Consider the following 24,093-nt stretch of genomic DNA (forward strand, 5'->3'; position numbering starts at 1 on the left):
GTAATAAAAGACAGTAAATCTATTTTAACAGCCGTAAAAGAAATGTGTTGACTCTCTTCGCAGCTCAGCTTAGAATCTGGCCATATAAATCCCACGCACCATGGATCAAAGTGGCCAGGTCACGAGGCATGAAGCAGTCACCCTTGGAAGAACGGACAGCTAATAGAGTCATATTGAAAATGCAGCCAACAGACCTGTAAAGTCAGACCTTTGGAGCTTTATGAAATTGCTCCCCTCCAGCCCAGAGCTGGGCTCTGACAGCTAAAATGAAAGGCTTTGTCTTCAGGTTGTTACCAAACACGCCAGTGCGAGGAAAGGAAGGCAGAGGGCACACGAAAGCAGAGGGGGTCGTCTATCCCCGGGCCTTTCTATTTCATCCGCTTGCATGTTCACAAGTGGCAGATCTCACAGCTTGCCTGTGTGCTCCCATTTCCAAATTCCACCCAAATCTAGTTCCAGAGCCACAGAGGATGCCTTGCTCTCCTCTCCCACAGCTGGCCCAGGAATCAACAGACACATCGAGTCTTAACGATAGGGCTGTGGCCGATTCTGGAGTCAAGGGTGCAGGTGGTTCTTTTGTGTAAGTCAGTTTAAGATCTCACTTGTCACAGACCCAGCTTCTGACACTGACCATAATGTCCAGGGCCTGGGGCAATTTGTCCAAGGTCAGACACGAGGTAATAGAGCAGGCTGGACAACCTAAATTTTTTCCTACCTAGCCAGTTCCTTTTGGGAAATTTTAAAACCCCATGATAACGCCACTACTAGTCCCTCCGAGGAAAGTCCCCCACCCCAGAGCCTACTTCCCAACAACTTCATGCTTTAAAGGCACGCAAGAAAAGCTATCGAATACAGTAAATCTGAGTTACCACGTCTTTTCCTAGATGTAAGATTGTATATCAAAATATTTCAGAAGGAAAAAAATAGTGGGCAGCTTCTGAGGAAGAGGCTGACCTCTGACCTCACATGTATATAAGTTGTATTAAAATTAAGAACAATAAATAAAGACTGGCAAGCTCTTGCTTATTATCCCTTGATATCAATGAGTACCCTAAAATCCTGCTGAGTGTAAATGCGTGGGGAAAAAGAAAAACAGCTTGGAAAGTTCCACCCACAGCTCATTTTTCCTCTCCCATTCCAAGCAATCTGTAAGGTGCAGGTCCTGCAGAGTAAGCGTGGTCACTTCCGCAGTGCCTATGTCCTTCACAGTAGCCAGTGGCCTCACCACTCAGAAGGTTGTGGAAGGGAATGCCCCCGACCAGGAGGAAAGCTTCACCACCTGTGGTCATGCATGCCTTGCATCCCAGCACGGGGGAAGCAGAAGCAATGTCGGAGTGGTCTACATAGCGAGTTCTAGGACAACCTGGGCTACATAATGTTGTACGATATTATTTTAAGGTGTGTTACATGTTTATGCTGTGGAACATTTGTTTAACGACGTAAAGACGTGTTGCTTTTGTTTAACTCTGCTGCATTTGTTTAACTCTGTGAAGCTATGATTCTTTGTCTAAAACATGTGATGTTCTAATAAAGAGCTGAACGGCCAATAGCGAGGCAGGAGCAAGGACAGGCAAGGCTGGCAGGCAGAGAGAATAAATAGAAGAAGAAATCTGGAAAAGGAGGAGGAGCAAGATAGATCAAGGAGGGAGAAAGGAAGGGGCCAGCTGCACAGCTAGCCACCGAGTATATGAAAGTAAGTATACAGAAGTAAGAAAAGGTAAAAGCCCAGAGGCAAAAGGTAGATGGTTTAATTTAAGAAAATCTGGCAAGAAAAAAGCCAAGCTATGGCCGGGCATTTGTAGTTAAGAATAAGACTCCGTATGTGATTTATTTGAGAGCTGGGTGGCAGCCTCCAAAGAACAAAAAGTCAAGAGTCAAAGAGTAAAAAACAACAACAATATAATAAGAGACCCTGTCCCAGAATGAAAGGAAGGAAGGAAGGAGGGAGGGAGGGAGGGAGGAAGGGAGGGAAGGAAGGAAGGAAGGAAGGAAGGAAGGAAGGAAGGAAGGAAGGAAGGAAGGAAGGAAGGAAGGAAGGAAGGAAGGAAATCCAGCCAAGCAAGCAACAAGCAAGTTTCACTTTTGGAGAACACCCAAACAAAAGGTATCAAGCATCCTTATGGGGGGATGGGGTCTTCCTTTGCTATAAGCCCATGTATTAAAGTGGGGGGCCTCATCCCAGCCCCCCAGCATCCATCTTTGGAATACTGGGCAGGAATTCCATTTCAAGCCCCCTCTCCTAGGAGTTGCCTTAGTCCAAACTCCACCTCTGAGAAAGCCCGCCAAACAGTGACTCCTCCCCATGGAGGGTCAAGACCACTCCCACAGGCTACTTAAACTGCCCCCCAGAGGATGAACACATGGTCTCCGGGTTTTGTTGCATGGTCTCCCCTTTCCTCTCTTTCCCTCTCCATGCTTTCCCGGTGCCTCAGGGGAGCATTGCATTAAATATGGGCGTCTTTTATTCGGTCTGATATGGTCTGATTGGAATTATTTGCATCGGTGGAGAGGCTCATTCTAAAAAATATTCCTAACACCATGGAAGATGGAGATGGGGGGGGGGTCTTAATGACCAATCATGGGTATTCTCCCTCAGCTGGAGGCCTGTTTAAGAAATTCAAGCAAAAAGAAACACGTGTTGCCTGCTCTGGAAAACTGAGAAGACCAGGCAGAGCCCTGAGTCAGCCAACCCACGGCCTCTCCACTTCTGGCCAGGTGGAAGTACGGGGTAGAGAAAAAGCTCCTTTCCTAAACAAGGAACAGAAGGCGGCTTACCTGCTCCAAGCTCTGCCATCTCCTGAGAAGCGGGCATTTGTGTTCCATGCATGGGCCGGTCTGTAGCATGCCCTGTAGCACACTGCACTTTGAAGTGCACGATTTCTAAACCCCCAAACTTGCACAAGATGCATTTTTCAGTGGCACTGCTGGAGAGAAGGAGAAGCGCTCTGCCAAGACCGCAAGCCCCCTGGGGTGACCGAATTCCAAACAAACAGAACTGTGTTGACATATGGACCATGGTGGGGCCTGCACACTCCGGAGAAAGGGCCAAGAACAGTCTCTGATAATTGTTCTTAGACAATGTTATCTTTCTTCTGTATCTTCAAGGGCTCAAGAGGAGAATGCATATTGAACAGAAAAGTTACTTAATTGAGGAAGGAGGGAGAAAAAAAAGAACACCACCACCACCAAAAAAATCATTTCTTTCCCAATAAGGTTCACCGAGAAAGAAAGATTTCACTCCAAGTAGGCAAGGACGTACGTAGCCTTGGGATACTCTGGCCATCTGGGATACTCTGGTCTTACACGTTGCTAAGAGAATCTTGTTCAACAACCCTTACTTCCTTAGCTTGTTTAGGGTTGACTCTACAGATCTATTTAGGAATTAAGGGTCTAAGGGGAAGTCAGACCTGCCCCACCCCCTTGGAAGGGGAGAAGAGACTAGTCTTTGGAAGTTGAGTATCATGGGGGCACTCTAGAAACAATGTAAATCTCTTCTTCAGCCCCTCAAATTCTGTGCAGTGACAGTGGTCAAAAGGCCCCTCTGTGTTCCTGCAGGAGAAAACAACCAACAATCCCCACTGATTTGGGCCCATTCATTTCCTCTCACTGGAATGGCGATCTTGAAAGAATCTGTAAAACTGTGATGCTCAAAGAATGTGACTGTGCTGGGGACAGAATTCAATGGCAGAGTAGCAGCTTACCTTGTGCGGTTTGTGCTTCCATTTCTAGTCTCCCCGCCCCCACCAAAAAAAAAAAAAAAAAAACCCTAGTATCAGTAGTAGTAAAATATTTTAAAAGAAATCTTAATCACTGAACCAAATGGTACTCTCAGTGTCTCTGTGCTCTGTTTGCTAAAAGAAGCCTAGCTTCAAGCCAGGCCTAAGCTATTTCTCTGTTCAACTTTCATAATAGAAAGACAAGAAAAAGAAAAATCTCAAGATGGGTGTGGTGGGTGGCACACTCCTTTAATCCCAATACTGGGGAATCAGAGGTTATCAGATCTCCATTAGGTCAAGGCCTCCCTGGCTCCCTGGCCCCCCAAAAAAGTTAATAAATAAAAATGTAAAAAGTAGCATCCCAGACAATAGAAAGGTATATTGCAAATATAACCCACAGGCCTGGGAGGATGGGGGTGGACGTGCTTAGCTTCAGGTGGTGTCCACATAGCTCCATGAAGTTAGCAGGCGAGGCTGTCATTCTGTCAAAACAGGTGCACAGGTGAAGTACGAGTCCCCCATGTCTCTCACTAGGCATTCTTCAACAATGACTTGGCTGGGTGGTGTGGGCACAGGCCTTTAACCCCAGCATTAGGGAGGGTAGAGTCAGGTAGCTCTCTGTGAGTTTAGACCAGCCTGGTCTACAAAGCAAGTTCCAGGACAGTAAGAGCTATTACACAAGAGAAACCCTGTCTAGAAAAACCAAACACCAAAACCAAAAAACCAACAATGACTTGCCTCTGCCCTGGCTGACAGTTGATCTCTACCTTGGAATGACATCAATAACTATCACAGGACTCACTTCAGAATGCACCAGTTACTTAGTAGCTTTGCCAAATTCCTTTCACTAATGTTTCATACCTTCCACAGTCTCCCATCCCTGACATGCAATGAACTGATGATGGATTAGTAGAGTCATCAAAAGAAACAAAAGAGCGCAGAGGTGGGGGAAGACACCCCCCCCCCCAGAAAGCCAGCACTATTAACAAACCCTTACAGAGGCTGGGGCCAAGGACACAGAAAGTCTCTCACTTGGTTGACTGGTCAAAGTCAGCCTTAGGCAACCCTGGCTCTCATGACCACAATCACCAATATAGGAGTATATTTTACCCCAGAACTCAGAGGAAGAGGCAAGAGGATCTCTGTGAGTTTGAGGCCAACCTGGTCTGCAAAGTGAGTTCCAGGCTCCAAAACTACAGAGAAACCCTGTCTGGGGGGGGGGGGGCGTATTTTCAAAGCCAATACTCTAGCCAATGAGGAGGAGATCAGCCAACAACCCCACTCTGCTCAAGGGTGCCAGCTCCTCTGGCTGAAGAAAAGTTCATCCTCAGCCTCGAGGAAAGTAGATGAGAACATGTAAGGGTACATTTATTAGTGTTTAAAAAAAAAAAAAAAAACAACTGAACACTAAACCCCACAGAGGGGATTGTTTGCAGGATCAAACCAGTCAGAATGAATGAAATCAGCACAAGAGATAGGGAGAGGACAAGTTAAGGTTGGAGAGAAAAACTGGACAGGGCACTTGAAGGTTCTGACTTCAGTATCTTTATAGTTTATTATTTTTGTACGTATGCATGTTTGACTGCATGCATGTATGTGTACCAGGTACAGGTGTGGTGTTCTCAGAGGCCAGAAGAGGACATCAGATCCCCAGGAACTCGAGTTACAGAGGACTGTGAGCTGCCTGGTTTGGGTGCTGGAAATCAAATTTGGGTCCTCTGCAAGCGTTCCTAACCACTGAGCCATCTCACTTCTGTTTTGGGCAGCTGCAAAAAGCCTACATTTGAACTTTTCAGTTAAGACAGGAACCATAAGCCTTTCCTCAGACTGTTTGTTTTTGAGACAGGATTTCTCTGTGTAGCGCTTGGCTGTCCTGGAACTCGCTCTGTAGACCAGGCTGGCCTCGAACTCAGAGATTCACCTGCCCCTGTCTCCTGAGCGCAGGGATTAAAGGCGTGCACCACTACCACCCGGCTTCCTTTCTTCATTCAGTCTTAAGCAGCCAGTCAGGAGAGCACGCACAGGCACTGCCTTCGCACACTTTTGTTTGAGTTGGGTGGGAGCTCCCACTCCTCAGCATTCATTCATTCATCCATCCATCCATCCATCCCCTTGGCAAACAATTTTTAAATCCTTATTGTGCAATAGGCAAGCCCTGAAACTAGGGGATGCCCCCAAAAGAAAGGCCTCATTCTCTTGGGGATCAGAAATGTACACATATAACTCCAACATGCAAAGCAACTGTAATATCAGTCACATAACTAGGGGACAGTCATGAAGCATATGTGGGGAGCTTGCCTCCAGGTATGCGCAAGCGACCAGCAGACTACGTCCTGGCATGGGGACAGAGGCAATGATGACACAATCAAACAGAACATGGCTCATGATAAAGCAAACACATTCAAATAAATCACACTGGTACATGTGCGTGCATAGGGCAATACAAGGCAAAGCAACTCTGAAAAAAATGTCACAACCCAGTTAAGAACAAAAACCAGCAAAACAAAAGACTGATGGACATTACAACTCTTAAAAAAAAAAAAAAAAAAAAAAAAAAAAAACTAGCTGAGTGCAAAGTAGGGTACTTCTCTCTGTAGCAAAGCAAAAGGAACACAAATTCCTGGGTTAGTTCTCCCTTTCCAGGAACCATCTCATGCACTACCTGTAGGACAGTGTCACCAATAAAGAGCAACATCGGAGGCAGGAAGAAGTCCGTGATGTGCAGACCTGACAGGCACAGGTCAAGAAGCCCACAGTCCCGGGCCTGACCCCTCATCCTACTCACCTGTGGAGCTCTCTAAGGACACAAGTTCCAACCCTTGCCTGGCACACGCTCAAACATACCCTCTTAGGAGAAGGAGCTCTCTGTCGTCTCTTCTAGATAATTCTAAGGAAGTTAGGTCACAGTGAGATCTGTGAAAATCTTCTGAGCAGATTTTCTGTGAGCAGCCCTGGTCCCAGGAACGACTGGTCTCCTTCTCTAAACAGTTCTGAGCCAACAGCTTCCCGGGATCGGCGAAGCTGCCAGCTCAGGGAAATGAAGTCCTGCTCAGCTGGCTGGACAGGTCAAACTCACTCATTACATATATAAAACACTCCTCGGACAGAGACCAGGGATGAAATCGATCTTGACCCTGCCCATCTACTCTAATTGCTTTCCAAGGTGACTGCTCAGATCATTATCATAGCCCGGGTAGCTTCATAAAACCTACGAAGAGGAGGAGAGGAAAAAAGAGAAAACTTTTGCAGGGTCCAGAAATTACAGCTGAGAGGTCATCTGTGATCAAAGACTGAGAAGCCAAAAGGCAAGCTTGCAATTACCCAGCCAGGTGCCTCTGGGCTCTGTCTGGGAAGGGCTCTCCAGCCACACCCGCCCGGCTGCAAGGAGCAATTTTGTTAATAAAGGGAATGTGGAATGTGGTCCCCCGGGGCTTGTCACACACAAAACCGCTTGTTTTGAGGAAGGATGAGTAATAACAGTCTTCACTCTCCGGGGAAAACAGGTGACAGCTCCGGGCAGCACCAGCGGTCCAATCTTCCCCGCATCCACATTCCAAGGGCCTTCAAACTCCACTCCACACACTCAACCTCATGCTCGGATTACACTCATCTCATGAAAAGCAGCAAACTGGGATCCCCTTCTCCGCCTTGCTTAGGTTACAGTCAGCTGGCGGCGGGCAGGGAAACTCTCCAACAGGGAGATCTCTGCTGACCTGTAAATTCTGAGATTGCCATTCCCAAAAGAAGTTTTCCCAAGATTAGTTTCTCCGCATCACAGTCAGGGTCCAGGGGTGGTCAGACCCTCTGCTGCTGCTACATAAGGGCGAGCTCTTGGAGAAGGTTCCTGCTTTCCTCAACTCTCTGCGGGTCACTCGGAAAAGAAGCGGCAGTTTACGATGCCTATCACGTGCCTAAACATATCACGCTCGTCTCTCTATTCTTGGGTCCTGGGAGGGTAATTGTATAAAGAAATGAATGACGAGATAAATGGCTAGAAATAACAACATGAGCAACATCCTGTCTTCCAGGAGTACAGTTTTCTAGCCAGGGGACTTCGAAGGCTCTGCACAATGTTATTGTACGTGCAAAAAAAAAAAAAAAAAAGCAAGGCACTCTGCAGTCCAGAGCGGCAGGCAGGAGGAAGGGCGGGGCAGCTGGGTCTGTGCCTGGGTACTCTGGTACAGCATGAGAGCACAGTCTTCTTTACCTGCTGTTGCCCGCTAGCAGTGGCAATCGGTGCTGTGGGAACAGAGAGGGAAAGGAGGGTTGGGCTGGCTATGGGGGCAGGGTAGCTAGGAAGACTGAGCAGCTGCATCTGGGGAGGGGGGCAGGCTTTAAGGAGACCAGGTCACCTTTAGGCTAGATTGAAGGAATGTATTCAGAACCCTCCCATCACTAACTAGCTCTGAGCCAGAATGAGGCGTGTGGGAGGGAAGGGGGGGGGGGACACAGGGCCACCGTGTGTGCCACCTCTTCTCAGCTGAACATCTCCCCCCCCCCCATCTCACATTACAATATCGTCTGTATCCTTGACTGCCAGAGCTGGAAAGAGGACAAAGGCCTAGGATATCACGAAATATGGACCCACACACGAAGGTGGATGGGGCGGGGTCTGAATGTACTGATAATTTTATCACACCCATGGAAACATGATTCTTAAGATGGAAATCATCCAGAAAAACCTCCCACGAGGCCTGAACCTCTGCCATGTAATGATTTTTCCTTCTTAGGGGAAGAGAGGCTAACAGGGTGTATGCATTTTCCTAAATAGGGTCACATAGTCTTTCTCAGCCGATATCTGCTTGGAGGAGGATTAGTGACATGCCCAGATTCGCAATCCACGCACGCCCAAAAGATGTATCCTTAGTCTGAGAAGCCCTGCCTTTGTTTGACCACAAAGACAAAGCCAGCCAGGTCCAGCACACCTAAGCAGAGGCTGTGGCCAATCTCACCAGGTCCCTGCTCTAGAGCTGGCCATGTAAGGCTGCAGAAGGCACCTCCACACAAATCCTGAAGGGCAACATGGGCTTATGGCCCTGAGGACACAAACAGGGGTTCACAACTCTGAGGATGCTCTGGACTACAAAAACAAACAAACAAACAAAAAAAAAAAAAAACAATGAAATAAGGAAGGATAAAGTTCATATGAAAAAACCATCAGCCGGTCTCTCCCATTTGCTCTCTTACTAAAAGTAAATCATGCCAGCCTACATTGGTCTGAAGGAGGCCAGATCCCTAAACCTTTCCCAGCATTGTCCCTTCCTGGAGGCTGCTCGCCAGCACTGGAGCTAGCTACCAGCTGGTACGCTTCTATACAGTACATCGTGGAGATTTGGAGCACGATTGTCAATGCAAGCTTTTTGTAATACAGAGTCATCCTGGCAATAATCTGCTCAAATCATTCTACCCTGAAGGATAACTAATCACACAGAGGACAGTAATTTCCAAAGTGTCTTTGCTATAGGGTCACATGCATCATCCAGTCTAGCTCTGCAGGGGAAGGGTCCCTCAACGGGGTTTCAGTAGAAGTGGATAGTAGCTTTGGCACTGGCCTGCAGTGACTAACCCAGCAGGTGGAAGAGGTGAGCCCAGAGCTCTGCTGCCTGTATCAAGTATGTAGGACCACGGTTCTGCGCGGCTCTGTTCTGCACAACACGAGATTCTCAGATGAACACTCGCACTGTTTGCCCAGTTACTAGCGCAGCAGCTGGCTGACAGCTGTTCGGGGACCAGTTTCCCACATCATGATTTGTGCCTATTATCTGGCTCTCCAGCTATGCGCTACAAACATCCTACTCTGCCCCCCAAAGAAGGCAGGCGGGAACAGGAATTCACATAATTAGCTCTTTCCAGATTCGTGGGGATATTTTTTCTCTTAGGGAAGGGGCTAAGTTTTTTCTCCTCCTCCTCCTCCTCCTCCTCCTCCTCCTCCTCCTCCTCCTCCTCCTCCTCCTCCTCCTTTTCTTCTTTTGACAGGGTTCCATGAGGCTCAGGCATCACCTTGAACTCCTGAGCCTTCTGCCTCTTCCCAGAGCTGGGATTATAGGCATGCACCACCACATGGGGTATACGCAGTGCTGGGAGTCTGGTCCAGGTCTTCCTGAATGCGAAGCAAACATTGTACTAACGGAACTACATCCTCAGCCTCCTCCAGTCTACATCAGCGATCCAAGAAGAAAATAGCGACACTATGATTCTAAAATGTCACCAACGGCAGGGAATGTCACAGCATCACTCTGAGTTACCACACCTCTATGAATTTTCACCTCAAGGACCTTTGCAAACATGAGAACGATGACAACAGTCCTTTGTGATAGAATTCCATGATCACAAAAATTCCAACATGACAGAAAGCAACAGATTGGGGGGGGGGATGCAAAATAGGAACATACTTGCAGGTTTTTCATTGTGAACTTTACAATCTGAATACTTTTTGAAGATTATCTTGTTTAAGTATGCGTAATTGTTTCTCTATGCACACATGAGAGCAGGTGTCCGTAAATGCCAGAGGCACTAGATTCCCCTAGAGGTGGAATTACAGGTTATTTACGAGCCACCTGATGTAGGTGCTAAAACTAAACTCGGGTCCTCCTCTATGTGCTCATATGTGCTGACCATCTCTCCAGACTAAGCAATCTGGGGCCATTTTAAAGCCCCAAGGGAAAAATGTGTAAGGAGAAAAATATCAGGAAAGGAAACATGACCAGAAATCATTTTTAAAATAGGTAGTAAAGTTTTCATGAGTCTGAATTTTTTTTAAAATCCCAGAGTATGTGTACATGTATAGCAAGTAAAAGTTATAAAAAGCATTTGAAAACAAGCTAGTTCAGAGTTTATTATTGTAATGGTCTGTCCAGTCCCTTTAAGAGACAAGCCCTGCCCACTCCCTCCCAGGTCAACACTGCTGAGGCAGGGCAGATCTTCTGCTTCCAGTCCTTGCTTCTTTCTTCCAGTCTCTTTCTAGAAGAGGCAGCTTCTGCCTAGTTCCTTCTCCCCACTTCTCCCCTCCCTCCTCCATCTATCTCTATCTCTCTCTCCCCCCTCCTCTTCCCCTTCTCTCCTTTCCCTTACCCCTCCATAACCCACTAAATAAATACCCACTTTCTCTGCATAGCATGCCAAATAGGTCTCTGTCCCTCACCCACCGTGTGGCTTCCTGCCTGGGATCAGCTGCCTTCAGGGACCACCTGCAGCATGGTCTCCTAGCATGCCTATCCATCTCGGGCTCTCACCCACCATGCAGCTCCCTCCCTGCCTAGGTTCCCTGCCTAGGACCCACTGGCCCTCATGGCCTGTGGACCACCATGCGGATCCCTGCCCAGATCCAGCTGTTTTCAGGAACCTGTGGCATGGTCTGGGGAACAGCACCAAATTCGGAGGTTCCCTGCCTGGGACTGGCTGCCTTCGTGGCCCGCTGTGGTCTCAGGGCTTATAGACAGGCTGCCACATACACCTCCATTATATATGGTTGCAACAAGTCCTAACTCTGGTCAGCACATTTATATGGCAAGTGCTTTATCTACTGAGCCATCTCTCCATCTCTCAATTTCTCTTTTATTAAATCTGCTAACCATAAGGTTAATTATATTAAAGACCCCTCCCCACATCTTTCTATATAGCCCAAGCTGGCTTCAAACTCACCATCATCTTCATGAGTGCTAGGATTACACACTTGTTCCATCCTAGCTCTATAGACCAAAACACACAGAAATTATTAACTAGCCAGCTCCAAGCTTTGCCTTGTCATTCCTCCATACACATCTGCACATCTGTGTACACGTACAAACACACACACACACACACACACACATACACACACACGTCTGATACCAACCTCTTACCTACACATCTACACACTGTATACACATACAGAGAGGGGAATCTTAGTGCTTGGCCAAAGCCTGATGTGGGAGTGTCATATATCAATCTGTTGATTTCATTGGTTAAGCAATAAAGAAACTCCTTGGCCCTGATAGGTTAAAACATAGGTGGGAGGAGTAAACAGAATAGGATGCTGGGAAGAAGAGGAAGTGAGCTCAGACTCTACTCTGCTCCCGGAGAGACCCGACAGCTCTGCTCTCTGGAGCAGAGACGCCATGCTCAGCTCTCCCGGGTAGATGCGATAGCTCTGCGCTCTGAGGCAGACGCATGAAGCTCAGACCCAGGATGGACATAGGCTAGAATCTTCCCAGTAAGCGCACCTTGAGGTGCTTACACACATTATTAGAAATGGGCTAGTCCAGGTGTGAGAATTAGCCTAGAAGAGGCTAGATAGAAATGAGCCAAGCAGTGCTTAAATGAATACAGTTTGTGTGTGTTGTTATTTCAGGGCATAAGCTAGCAGGCTGCCAGGGTGCTGGGGACGCAGCCCCTCCGCCGCTCCTATTTCAACAAAAGCCCTCTCCTCACGAAAGATTACTATGGGTCCAAAGCATTTGTCTTTCAAAATTAAGGGTATACACAACTCTGGAGCACTGCCTCAGGCCAAAACCCAGGATAAGAAATGACTAACACCCTTTTAAAGAAGATGGGCAATCTCCTATTGGGATTTCTCTGGGGATGCCTGTAATTTTTACTCCAACTCAGGCACATCCTCTGGGAACATATGCCTGGGTGTATTTATTTTCCAACCAGCTGTCTTTAGGATGTGCCAAAGGCTTCCTGTCAGCACAGATTCCTCTGAGGGCATGGGTAAGCACGTGTCCCAAGTCACAGAGTCACACAGAGATAAGCACACAAGAAAGCTCCAGCATTAACAACTGCCCAGAACAAATCAGAAAAGCAAGAAACAAATGAGACCATAAATCAATTTAATCTTAGCAACTGTCTTTTCAGAGCGCACACACACCAAGGGAAGGGTGGGACTTACATGTCTATTATGGGAGCCATCTCTTTCCAAAGCGAAGCGGCGAAATAATGGTAACATCACTACGGATGACTCAGAGCTGGGACCTGAGCACACATGTGCCAGCAAAAGTGCTAACCATCTTGGTCTCGAGTCTACTGTTTACCACAAGGGTTGCCAAGACTTACCCCAAAGTGGAGTGGCTTAAAATAAACATTATCTCACAACCTCTGTGAGTCAAGAGCTGGTGTACATACAGGTCTATCCTCTGAGCCAAACTGCCACCATCTTCAGATCAGAAGAGTAGTGCTCCTTGGAAAAAATCATCACAGGGGGAATTGTAGGCTGTGGAGATTCCCTCAGAGAAGGGGGGGGCCTCGCCAGAGCCGCCACTCCTCCTATGCAATTCTGCTCTAATTTCACAGGGTCTTGCGGACTCTGGGAGGAGCTAAAGTAGACAGCCAGGGAAAGAGTAGAGGAAGGTGCATCATCTGTGCAGCTGTGTAAATATCACCCTGGGTCTTTAGTGTCCTAGGAGACACCATCATCCATGCAGGGTGCAAACTTTCAAGTATGGGTGTTTGGGGGTCACCCACCTCACCCATGACTCTGTAAACCAACAAACTTATTGGTTCCCCAAGGAGAACTTAATGAAATCAAAATTTGACTTGTCCCTGGCACCTTAGAAGGTGGAGGTAGCCATTGCCTAGTCTCCGGCCCAACCCAACTCAGGGTGACAAGTTTTGCAGCAGGGGTTTTCCAGAATTGGGGAGTACTCACTCAGTTCCATGGTTCTCTCAGGGACTAGATCACAGGAAGGCTAGCCCAAAGAAAGGCAGGAGGTCCTACCTCTAGGATGGCACTCACATGACTTTGACAGAGGTCTTGATTTCTCAAAATATAGGTTTGTCTTTGTTGTTATAAAAACAGGGTATCAAGTAAACCAGGCAGACCTCAAGCTCTAGATCTTCCTTCCTAGCACTGGAATTACAGGCATGAACCATGACATCAGCCCTATGCAGGATTCCTGAGTGTCCTTCAACATAGCAGCAGGCTCCCAACAAGAAATCATAGAGATTAAGAAAGCCACCATGCCTCTGATGACACGGTCTTTGAAGTCACCCCCCCCCAACTTCCATTGTATTCTATAGCTTAGTAACATAGCTAAATTGAGTCCATCATAAAAATATATGCAAGCTAAAAGTTAAAAGTTCTTAAAAGTAAAAATAAGGAAGAAAGAGGGTAGTTGGGTGTGGTAGTACACACCTTTAATTCCTACACTTGGGAGGCAGAGGGAGATTGACCTCTGTGACTTCAAGGTGTGGTAGCAAAGGCCTTTAATCCCAGTGCCTAGAAGGCAGAGACAAACAGATCTCTGTGAGTTCAAGTTGTAGTAGTGCGCACCTTTAATCCCAATGCCAGTGAGGCAGAGACAGGCGGATCTCTGAGAGTTCAAGGAGAGCCTGGTCTACAGAGTTATTCCAGGTCAAAGAGATAGAGAGAATATAAAATAAAAGTAAAAATAAACGAAATAGAGGTTAAAATAAAGTGCACAAAGATGGAAAATACACAGAAAATCTTGATACTGTATGCTATTATGCTCTCTTTGAATTGTTTGAATGCTGAGGAAGGAGCAACAGCTGCTAAAAGATATTTGTTTATAAATGCTGCTGAACTAATCCAACGTAGAGATTTTGATGCCTTGACTTTGAAATTTGGATCTAAGGACATGATACTTTGGAAAGGAGTTTCTTATTTTGTTTTCACAGAGGATGAGACCCTGTTCATTTCTTCTATTCCGATATGGTATGATGGACCACGCCCTCCTGAACGGTTGCTGTGAATACCTTCAGAAAATTGCTTCGCTCAACTGCCAACTGAGATGAAACTAGCACACAGGTTATACCATGAAAGACCTAATTAACGACGCCCCCATTCAGCAGGAAGCAGTTTGGAGAGAAAAAACTGCGCCCATGTTCCCAAATATTGTTTATAAATGTTCTTTTACATTTAAAGGGGGAGATGATATAGGTATGAATAATTTACATTGATATGGATTTTGCTTTAGTGATTTAAATTTAAGGTTAATTTTGTAATGTATATAGGTTGTTAATGAATAATCATTAATAATAGTTAAGTTTGTAGTCATGTTAGTTAAGATTTTCTAGATGTGCATAGATATATTTTAGATAGGCATTCTTCATATTTTTCAAAGATTATAGAATATGGCATTTTAAATGTTTTAATAACTTAGGACTTTTCATGACAATGAGACACTCTGCTCCTGGCAGCACCAATCTACTTCAAGAGGAAGATGGGCATCGAAGAGGATCCTTATGGAGTTTGATAGCCATTTGGGCAAGAAACTGCTCTTGCCTGGACTATTGCATAAACTGGACACAGAGAACCCGCAGAGAGAGGACTGCTGAACTTGCCTAAAGGTGAGATGATCTTTCGGGGTTCCTGATTCATGAAAGAGTCTGCAAGACATTCTTCAGGACAAGCAGATAGTGACTGCCTTTGAAATTTCCTGCTTTGTGGAAATGTCTGCTGGAAACTATGGGCCTGTAGGCCGAAGATGGATGCCCCAACGGTACAGAGGAACTTTGGGTGACTGTCCAGGCAGCGAGATGTCTCTGTCATTTATAGAGTTTTTGATTTCTTGTTTGCTTAGGTAATAGTATATCTTTCTGGAGTCTTTGATGGAGTTAAAGAATAGTTAGTTATAGTTTTCCTTAGTTATGATATAGATTATTGTAATTTTTACTTGATAACTATTTTGTTATATGTAATTTTGCTATGTAAAGTTAAAGCCTTCCTTTTTTTTGTTTAAACAGAAAAAGGGGAAGTGATGTGGGAGTGTCATATGTCAATCTGTTGATTTCATTGGTTAATTAAATAAAGAAACTGCTTGCCCTGATAGGTTAAAACATAGGTGGGAGGAGTAAACAGGAGGAAGATGGGAGGAGTAAACAAAATGGAATGCTGGGAGGAAGAGGAAGTGAGGTCAGACCCGATAGCTCTGCTCTCTGGAGCAGAGACGCCAGGCTCTGCTCTCCCAGGCAGCTCCGACCCAGGATGGACGTAGGCTAGAATCTTCCTGGTAAGCGCACCTTGGGGTGCTTACACACATTATTAGAAATGGGCTAAATTAATATGTGAGAATTAGCCTAGAAGAGGCTAGATAGAAACAGGCCAAGCAGTCTTTAAATGAATACAGTTTGTGTGTTGTTATTTCGGGCATAAGCTAGCAGGCGGCTAGGGTGCTGGGGACACAGCCCCGCCGCACTTATTACTACACACTTGTAAAGATAAGGGACATGAAAGGGACTGGAAATAGATAGACCTGGTTCTTCGTTTTGCTTTGTTTCTCATATCTCGGGCTGAACTGAAATGTTCAGGGATGACCTCGACCAACTGTTCTTCCTGCCTCTATCTCCCAAGTGCTGGGGTAACAGACATGAGCCACCATAACCAGTTTACACAGTGAGGGAGACTGAACCCAGGACGTCACACATGCTACTACGCAAACTCTCTACAAGCGGAGCCACCTTCCTAGACCTATAAACCTGTTTTGAAACCACCATGCTGAGGTATTCAGGGTCCTGGGAGGAAAAAAAAGGAAAGTAAGAAACCAGGGTTTCTGAAATAACAGTTTTGCAATTATTAGCAGCTATATGGAAAGTTTTAAGGGGTACGTGACTTTTTTGGACCTCGCATTCTGAGATGAAGGAAAGCAGAAAAGAGGATTCACGTGCATATTTCTGTTTTGTCAAGGACCTGTGTGTTTTGTATTTATGCCTTTTAACACCTCGCTTGTGACGGTTGTTTTTGTTAGTCTTGGAATATTTATATTTTACTGTCTTTTTGGAGTAAATCAACAACTCAATAGAAACTACACAGATAGCACCAGGCTTGGTAAATATTATGAGACCAATTAGGAGCCATTTGGCTGCACATTGTATTCTGAAGATAACCGCTCAGGCAGTGTGGCTGCTTCGTAAACACTCTGTTTATGTTTCATCAGACAGAATTTGAAAATTGGCCTCATTCAAGCTTTGTTTTCATTGGCAGGGCTGGGTAGTCACTCACCAATTATTCAAATTCACACGCACATACATTCTGGCTATTCTGTTGATTCTCACAGTCTGTTAGTCCCACTGCATCCGGCTGATGGTCTGTGTGAAGCTCTTTTGACAAAACCGTGAGTCTACAAACCACCGCCCTGGCCCTCAGCAGAGCCCATTCCTGCCTTTGCTCTCACTGTGCGCTTGCCTGGGCTGCCTCTGTTCCAGTTCATGAGCCGTGAACCATGACTGTAGCAGTCTCTCTCACAGCGCACAGGAACTTGCAGCAATATCTGCCCTCTACTCATAGGAAGAGGGCTCTCTTCGCTTTCCTCAGGCCCCAGCGCCTCCTTTTTAGGGTCAAACTATCTACCAAGAAGGGATTCACTGTCTGCAAGGGAGTCGGCCACCAGGTATCATATAACACAAGAAGCAGGAGAAGCCATCAGGAGATACTTGGGTCCCTGTGCCTGCGTTTCCTGCCAACACTGGACTATTTACCAGTCGGCCAACAGAAATCAGACTTCAAAGGCATTCATATCTTAACCTCTGAAACCTGTGGGGGCATCATTTTACCTGACAAACAGGGATTTGCAAGAGTTATCAAGAAAGGACTCTGAAATAGTAAGAACATCCTGTATTCATATGCATAGAAGCAGCAATGACTCCTGGACAGCTCTGTAGAGAAAATTAACATGTGACGTGTGCTCTGAGCGGGCTGAACTTGCTTGGTGCCCTTGTTTTACATATTTTGCTTCCAGAACCCTGAGATCTTTCTTTCTGGAAATAAAAATACAACTTGGCATGGGGAAATGGTTCATTTGGTGAGGAACTTGCTGTGTACACATGAGGACCTCAGTTTGATTCACAGAAGCCCAGTGAAAGGCCAAGCATGGTGGCACACACAGTCCCAGTGCCAGGTGGACACAGACAAGAGGATTCTGAGGCCTTCTGGCTAACTAGCATAACCTAAAGACAGTGAGACCCAGGTCCCAGTGAAGAGACCCTATCTCAAAAAAGTAAGGTACACTGGGCTGGTGAGACCACTCAGCGTGTAGAAGCGCTTGCTGAGCAAGCTTGGCAACCTGAGTTAGATCCCTGGATCCAACAAGGGGACAGAAGAGAGTCAACTCTGCAAAGCTGCCCTCTGCCCTCTATCATAATGTGTGCACACTCACAAAATAAGGAAATAAAACATATTTTAAAGTAAGGCAAACAGCTCCGAGGGACAACATTCGAGGTTGGCTTCTAGCTCCTCCACACACGTGCATGCGCCCACACACACACACACACACACACACACACACACACACACACACACAAATAAGAAAGAAATAAATTGAAAAAGTAAAATATATCCCAAGTTATGGTGTAACCAACCAGCAGATCCTAGTGGTCTAGACAGGTGCCCAGGCAACAGCTCACATCCGCTTCTTCAGGGAACCCCGGGAACCGCACCCAACCCAGGCCAACTCGCTCTTCCCCTGCTGCTGAGCTGATTCATCCAAACTTCTGAGTCACCCTCTCCACTGCAGCCCCTGCAGTCCCAGCAGCAGTTGAGCAATGGCTCGGGGCAGGGAGGCAAGAGTCAGTGCTGGGAGTTTGGCAGCTGGTTCCCCAGGTCAGCCTCCCTCACGTTTTCTCCCTGCAACTGTATGTGTCTCTTAGGAGCCACATAACTGGCCAAAGGACACAGGGCCAAATGCAGCCCATGGGTCCTGTGCTGGCTGGCTTCCTCTGCTACACAGCGGGAGATACTGAAGTGATTGCCTCTGCTCTGGGAAGGGAGGGTATTTTTATCACAGAAATAGTTCCATGGAACACAACATCTGGATGAGACAGCTTCTGTCCTGACTACTATGCTCTCTCACTAATAAGACCATGCCAAAGCCTGGAGGCTTTTGGCAACAGGGTTTGTTGGGGTGGGGCCTATTTGGAACGCCCACTTCTTTGTTCAATCAACGTCTGGGAGAAGCAGCTCCTGCAGAAGGAGGTCAAGGCAACCCCGGAAGAAAAGGGAAGCCATGATTTCTGACAGTACAGCTTTCTATTCACTTTAAAGCCCAGGCCCACTGGAGCCACGCCATGTTGAAGAGCAATATAGAGAAGGGGGCGGAGCCACACAGGAGAGCAGTCCAGAGAAGGGGGCATCACTTTTAAAGTGGGCATGAAATAAACATCCAGGAGAACCTGGGTTAGAAATAGTTCTCGTCTGTTCTAAGGATACTAATAAAAGAATGGGCCAGACAGAGCACAGGCAACAGCAAAGCAGGAAGCAGCCTACGGGGGTTAGGCAGGCCAGCAATGTTTATCCCCAGGGAGTGTTACCATTGCTGTTAAATACGGGATCTGTCACAGAGGCCTGCTGAACAGCAGTGCGGCATGGCAATGCCTTGGAGAAATGTACTTCCAGGAAAGGTTACAGACCAGCATAGGCAAAGCAAGAGTTCACAGGAGTGTCTCTGCAAGCCAGGATGGAGGGAGAGAAACTGGACCACACGGGAGGAAGCCAGGCCTCTGTAGGCAAGGACAGAAGAAGCTTCCCCGCTCATCATACTTTCCCTCTCGGAAGTCTGAGCAGGAGTGTGTAAGCATCTCTCAGAATCGATACCACCAAACATCAGGCGAAAGGAGCTTGGTCTACACATAGTTCCAAAATGTCTCAAAACAAACAAGCAAAAAAGTTATCAGGAATGAGAGAATGGGTGACTATATGTGAAAATATGTAACATCATAAAAAGCAATATGTAGTCTATGACATATTATGTTCCAACTGTATCACAAAGAGTAACATTGATTATAAAAACACTTCCTCAGAACAAAGCCTTGTAAAGGCATTTTATAACAATTTTGATGCCAGCCAAAGAGTATTTCCCCCATTACATAAAGCAGTCAACAGCATTCCTAAATGTGCATGTTAGCTGGAATGAAGATGCTTCTGTGTACTTAGTCATAGTACCTCTGTGTCCCCACTGCATTTTCTCTGTGAACATCACCAGATCTGCTGTTGGCTTCATGAATGGGGAAGAAAATTGAGCATCTAACCTTGAAGCACAGACGAAAAACAAAGATAACAAAACATGGTGCTCACATGGCACTGCACATACAGCAGGAAATCAGTCCTATGGCACTCACGCAGCACTGCACATGCAGGGGAAATGAATGCACTGACTATGGCTCTCGCGCAGCACTGCACATGCAGGGGCAATGAATGCACTGACTATGGCACTCACGCAGCACTGCACATGCAGGGGAAATGAATGCACTGACTATGGCTCTCACGCAGCACTGCACATGCATAGGGATGCACTGACTATGGCTCTCACGCAGCACTGCACATGCATAGGGATGCACTGACTATGGCACTCACGCAGCACTGCACATGCAGGGGAAATGAATGCACTGACTATGGCTCTCGCGCAGCACTGCACATGCAGGGGCAATGAATGCACTGACTATGGCACTCACGCAGCACTGCACATGCAGGGGAAATGAATGCACTGACTATGGCTCTCACGCAGCACTGCACATGCATAGGGATGCACTGACTATGGCTCTCACGCAGCACTGCACATGCATAGGGATGCACTGACTATGGCACTCACGCAGCACTGCACATGCAGGGGAAATGAATGCACTGACTATGGCTCTCGCGCAGCACTGCACATGCATAGGGATGCACTGACTATGGCTCTCACGCAGCACTGCACATGCATAGGGATGCACTGACTATGGCACTCACGCAGCACTGCACATGCAGGGGAAATTAATGCACTGACTATGGCTCTCGCGCAGCACTGCACATGCAGGGGCAATGCACTGACTATGGCTCTCGCGCAGCACTGCACATGCAGGGGGATGCACTGACTATGGCTCTCACGCAGCGCTGCACATGCAGGGAGAACATAGTGAGTATGACTCTCACACAGAATTATTTTCCAGGGTAGAGACGTTATAGGTGTGCAGAAGGGAAGCTGAAATGAATATCACTTCAGCAGAGCTTTATTAAGAGAGTTGCAGCCACAGGGCTGCCAAGTGGGAGAGCCAATTTCCAGGGAGGAAAGAACACTACATGAGGACAGACAGCCATCAGGGATGAAGAGAACAGGGTCCTTGCTGAAGGGAGAGAGCTCTCAATTCCCTTTTGTTCCCTCCAGTTCCCAGAATAACAGGGGTATACCCTGTTTACCACAGGCAGCGTGGTAGAGCTCTGAAGAGAGAGATCCTTCAGGCCTGTCAGATTCAGGGGACAAACGGGGTTTCTTGTTCTCACAGGTTTCCAGGAGTAGGAAGTTCCACACATGTGGTATAGCCTACAAGCTAGGATACGACTCATAGGATAAAAATCAATTGTCATCCAGAGTCGCCTTGAGTCTGGCTGGTAGAGACTGAGAAGCAGCTGGCTTTCAGCTGTCAGTGGGAGAGTGACAACTCAGCTCCACGAAGCTGCAAGGTGTCAGCACACTCTCTTATCAGCTCTCTAGGGAAAGCAGAGGGCCATGTCTCATTTCTAGGAGACAGAGGCAGATAGAGGGCCTGTGACCTAACACAACAAGCTGGGTCTCTCTCTGCCTTGGCAAGCTAAAAGGGAGTTACATTGCCATCTTCAAAGCAGCCCTCCTCCATGGGCACGGACTTTTGGAAGAGAGACTCTTCCATAAGTCCTTTGAATTTTCTACTTTGTCATTTTAAAGTAAAACAAGAGCCAGATGTGGTAACTGCAATCTCATACTCAGGGAAGCAGACAAGAGAGACAAGACCAAGATGTGTCTGGCTATAAAGCAAGTTGAAGAACAGCCTAGGCCACTTAGCAAGACCCATTCTCAAAAGGAAAAGGAAAAGCAAGCTCAGTGGTAGAGCACCTCCTTAGGTTCTCTGCCCCAAGAGGGAGAGATGAAAGGAAGGAAGGTGGGAGAGGAAGGGAAGGGAAGGGGAGAAGAGAGGAGGGAGGGGAGGGGAGGGGAGGGGAGGGGAGGAGAGGGGACTGGAGGAGAGGGTACGGGAGGGGAGGCAGGTATAAGAAGGGAAGTCAGTGGCTAGTCGAGCAATATTAACGCTTGCTTCGTACACAGGCCCAAAGACTGGCAATGCTGCCATCCTGACCTGAAACTACAAGTGGGGAAACGCCCTCTTTTTATGAGCATTTCCCCTTATTTTCTGTATTTTTTTTTTTATTCAGCATATCAACAGGCTGTGAATTACTTTTGCAACTTTGCAAAGTCAGAAGAGGTGTAAAAGAGATACGAAGGAACACCACCTGAGTTTCAGGACTGTCCTCTCACAGCAGCTCTTCCACTCCTCCCGTTCTCTGCCACTGCCTCATATAACCTAAGACGTGGAGAGGTCGGCATGCCTGAACCCACAAAGCCTGGGGACACCCGCGAGCTCATGTATAGACTTGTCATTACAGGAGTCAATATGACCACCATGCCAAGGCCCCGGCTTTCTTGGTCTCCATGTGTGCAATGTTCCTCTGTTGCTCTCCCAGCAGACTAGAATTAGGGACACAAACGGAAGGAAGGACGTTGTTTTCTTGGGTTCAGAACTCAAATGCCTACAGCACTTACGGTCTAGCGCTAGGCCCCAAATTCAAGTATAAGGGAAGCCTCATCCATCCCTGCAGCATCCGGCCCTGCGCTAAGGGGCTTCACTGTATAAAGACAAAGCAGTTGGCTTCAGGTGACATAAAACATCAGACAAACTCAGAGGAATTCAGACGGCCACATGGAGTAGAGGACACCGCTGCCAGTTCTTGAGGATGCGTGGCCTGAATAAAGACAAAGAACCTGTATCGACAACTGTCTTCAAAACAAAATCACTTCTTCATTTCAAGCTAAAGAAACAAGCCAAGGAAACAGAGAGCCACTGGCCATCGGGGGCCCATGTGAGGAACAGCAATACAGGGAGGCACACCATAGCAAGATCCAGGCGGAAAAGCTACTGCACTGCAGATCCTGACCCAGAGCCTTTATTCCAGTAGAAAAGCAAGGCTAACTCTGGACCTAAAAGGACAAGAGGGGCGTAATGTTTAAATGCAATTGTCACCCCTGGCATCTCACACACCAGCAGAGAGTTATATGCACCAGTTTAGCAGAAGAGCCTGCAATATAAGCAAGAGCTTGGATCCAAAGTGTCAGTGGGAATTGGTGTGCACATTTCATGTGGATAATTGGCTAAATGAAGAAACTCAATACTGCAAATGCCTTGGCCCAACCATGAACTGCATACAGGTACATGAAGCCAAATATTGACAAGTCAAATTGAAAACTTAAAACCCATTAAAATACCAGGTCTGTGTGTCTGACATAGAACAGACTAAATAAATCTGAGCACAACGAAGCTGTTTGGAGATTATCTTTGATACAGAGGTGCTCGAGTGGCCGGAAATTCTTTCTTTATGACACAGTGAGCCAACTCCTGACCTTTCACTTCCTATCTCCCCACTGTGAGCTGCCAAGGACTGAGTTACAGCTCTGTCTCCCTGAGCCATCAGCACCTACCACCTCTAAGGCTGGCAGAGGCAGTATAAGACACCCATCCCCCAAAATTCACATTTCTATTTCCTGTTTACATCTGCCTGATAGATAGCTATTTCTTCTGAATAGAAAGTCCCTTCCCAGAAGAAAGGTGAAAGCCCTAAGACTGGGAAAGTAAAAGCAACTTGCAAGGCTCAGAGAGATCCTGAAAGTTACAGACCTCACAGGATTCCTCTATAAAAAACAGCAAGCAATTGCTCAGGAGGAGGAACTCTCCAGCCAACCAAGCTGACTGGGAGTTGGTCAAGGACTTCTAGGAATAACACAGCCTTCATGAGATGTCACCCATACGAGGGTGAGCTTCCTGGTGATACAGCTGCCTTTGAGCTACCCATGCTAAACTTGGGAGTCCACTAAGCTAGACACAGGTGAAATCAGTTCTTTGGTCTGCCATCTGTGCCCTACCTGCAGTGAATATACATCTGTTCACATCCCCTCAGCAAACGTCGCACAACACAAAAAAACGCCACCCAAGGCCTTCCCTAACTCAAGGGACCAACACGGTTTAAAACTGTCTCCCTGGGAAGGTCCTTCCTTGGGACATGCTGAATGAGTAGTATATAACGAGCAACCCTTACACGCTGTCCAGAAAACCCTATTCCCAGTCAGGGTAGAAGCTGAGCTAGGACTAACAGGAGTTTGCAGCGCTGGACTGATAATTTGCCTCGAAGAAAAGCGATTTGACTCATGGCCCAGCAAGCGAAATGAAGAGCAGAAAGAGCCCCGTGTGAGACCAACAATCCCGGCCGTTCGCCTGCTACCTTACTCCTACAGTGTGACTCCAAGCGAGTCCCTTCATCCTAGGCCTCACTGAAACAGTGGGCACACCTGCCACCTGGACTGGGGAGAGTTAAGTTGCAGGGACGTGCACCAGACATTTAGCCCAGCATCTCAGATGCTGAAAGGGCTCCATATAAGGCTTTCTGAAC

General features: G+C 46.9%; 1 protein-coding gene across 3 annotated transcripts in view; it reads right to left on the reverse strand.

Annotated features, from left to right (window-relative positions):
• The window catches only part of Tln2 (talin 2), a 428,435-nt gene that overhangs the window by 323,459 nt on the left and 80,883 nt on the right, over positions 1-24,093 (reverse strand). Inside the window, exon 1 of one of the 3 annotated variants that reach the window (XM_050125914.1) lies at positions 2,776-2,916. The exons of the other annotated variants lie outside the window; for them this stretch is intronic. The gene's annotated coding sequence lies outside the window, so the exon portion shown is untranslated. Of the gene's footprint in view, positions 1-2,775; positions 2,917-24,093 lie in introns of those variants that run through there. 3 annotated transcript variants of the gene reach the window in all.

The sequence above is a fragment of the Alexandromys fortis genome, unplaced genomic scaffold (genome assembly GCF_014885135.2).
Source record: "Alexandromys fortis isolate MF-2015 unplaced genomic scaffold, M_Fortis_MF-2015_v1.1 scaffold_22, whole genome shotgun sequence".
Classification (NCBI taxonomy): Eukaryota; Metazoa; Chordata; class Mammalia; order Rodentia; family Cricetidae; genus Alexandromys; species Alexandromys fortis.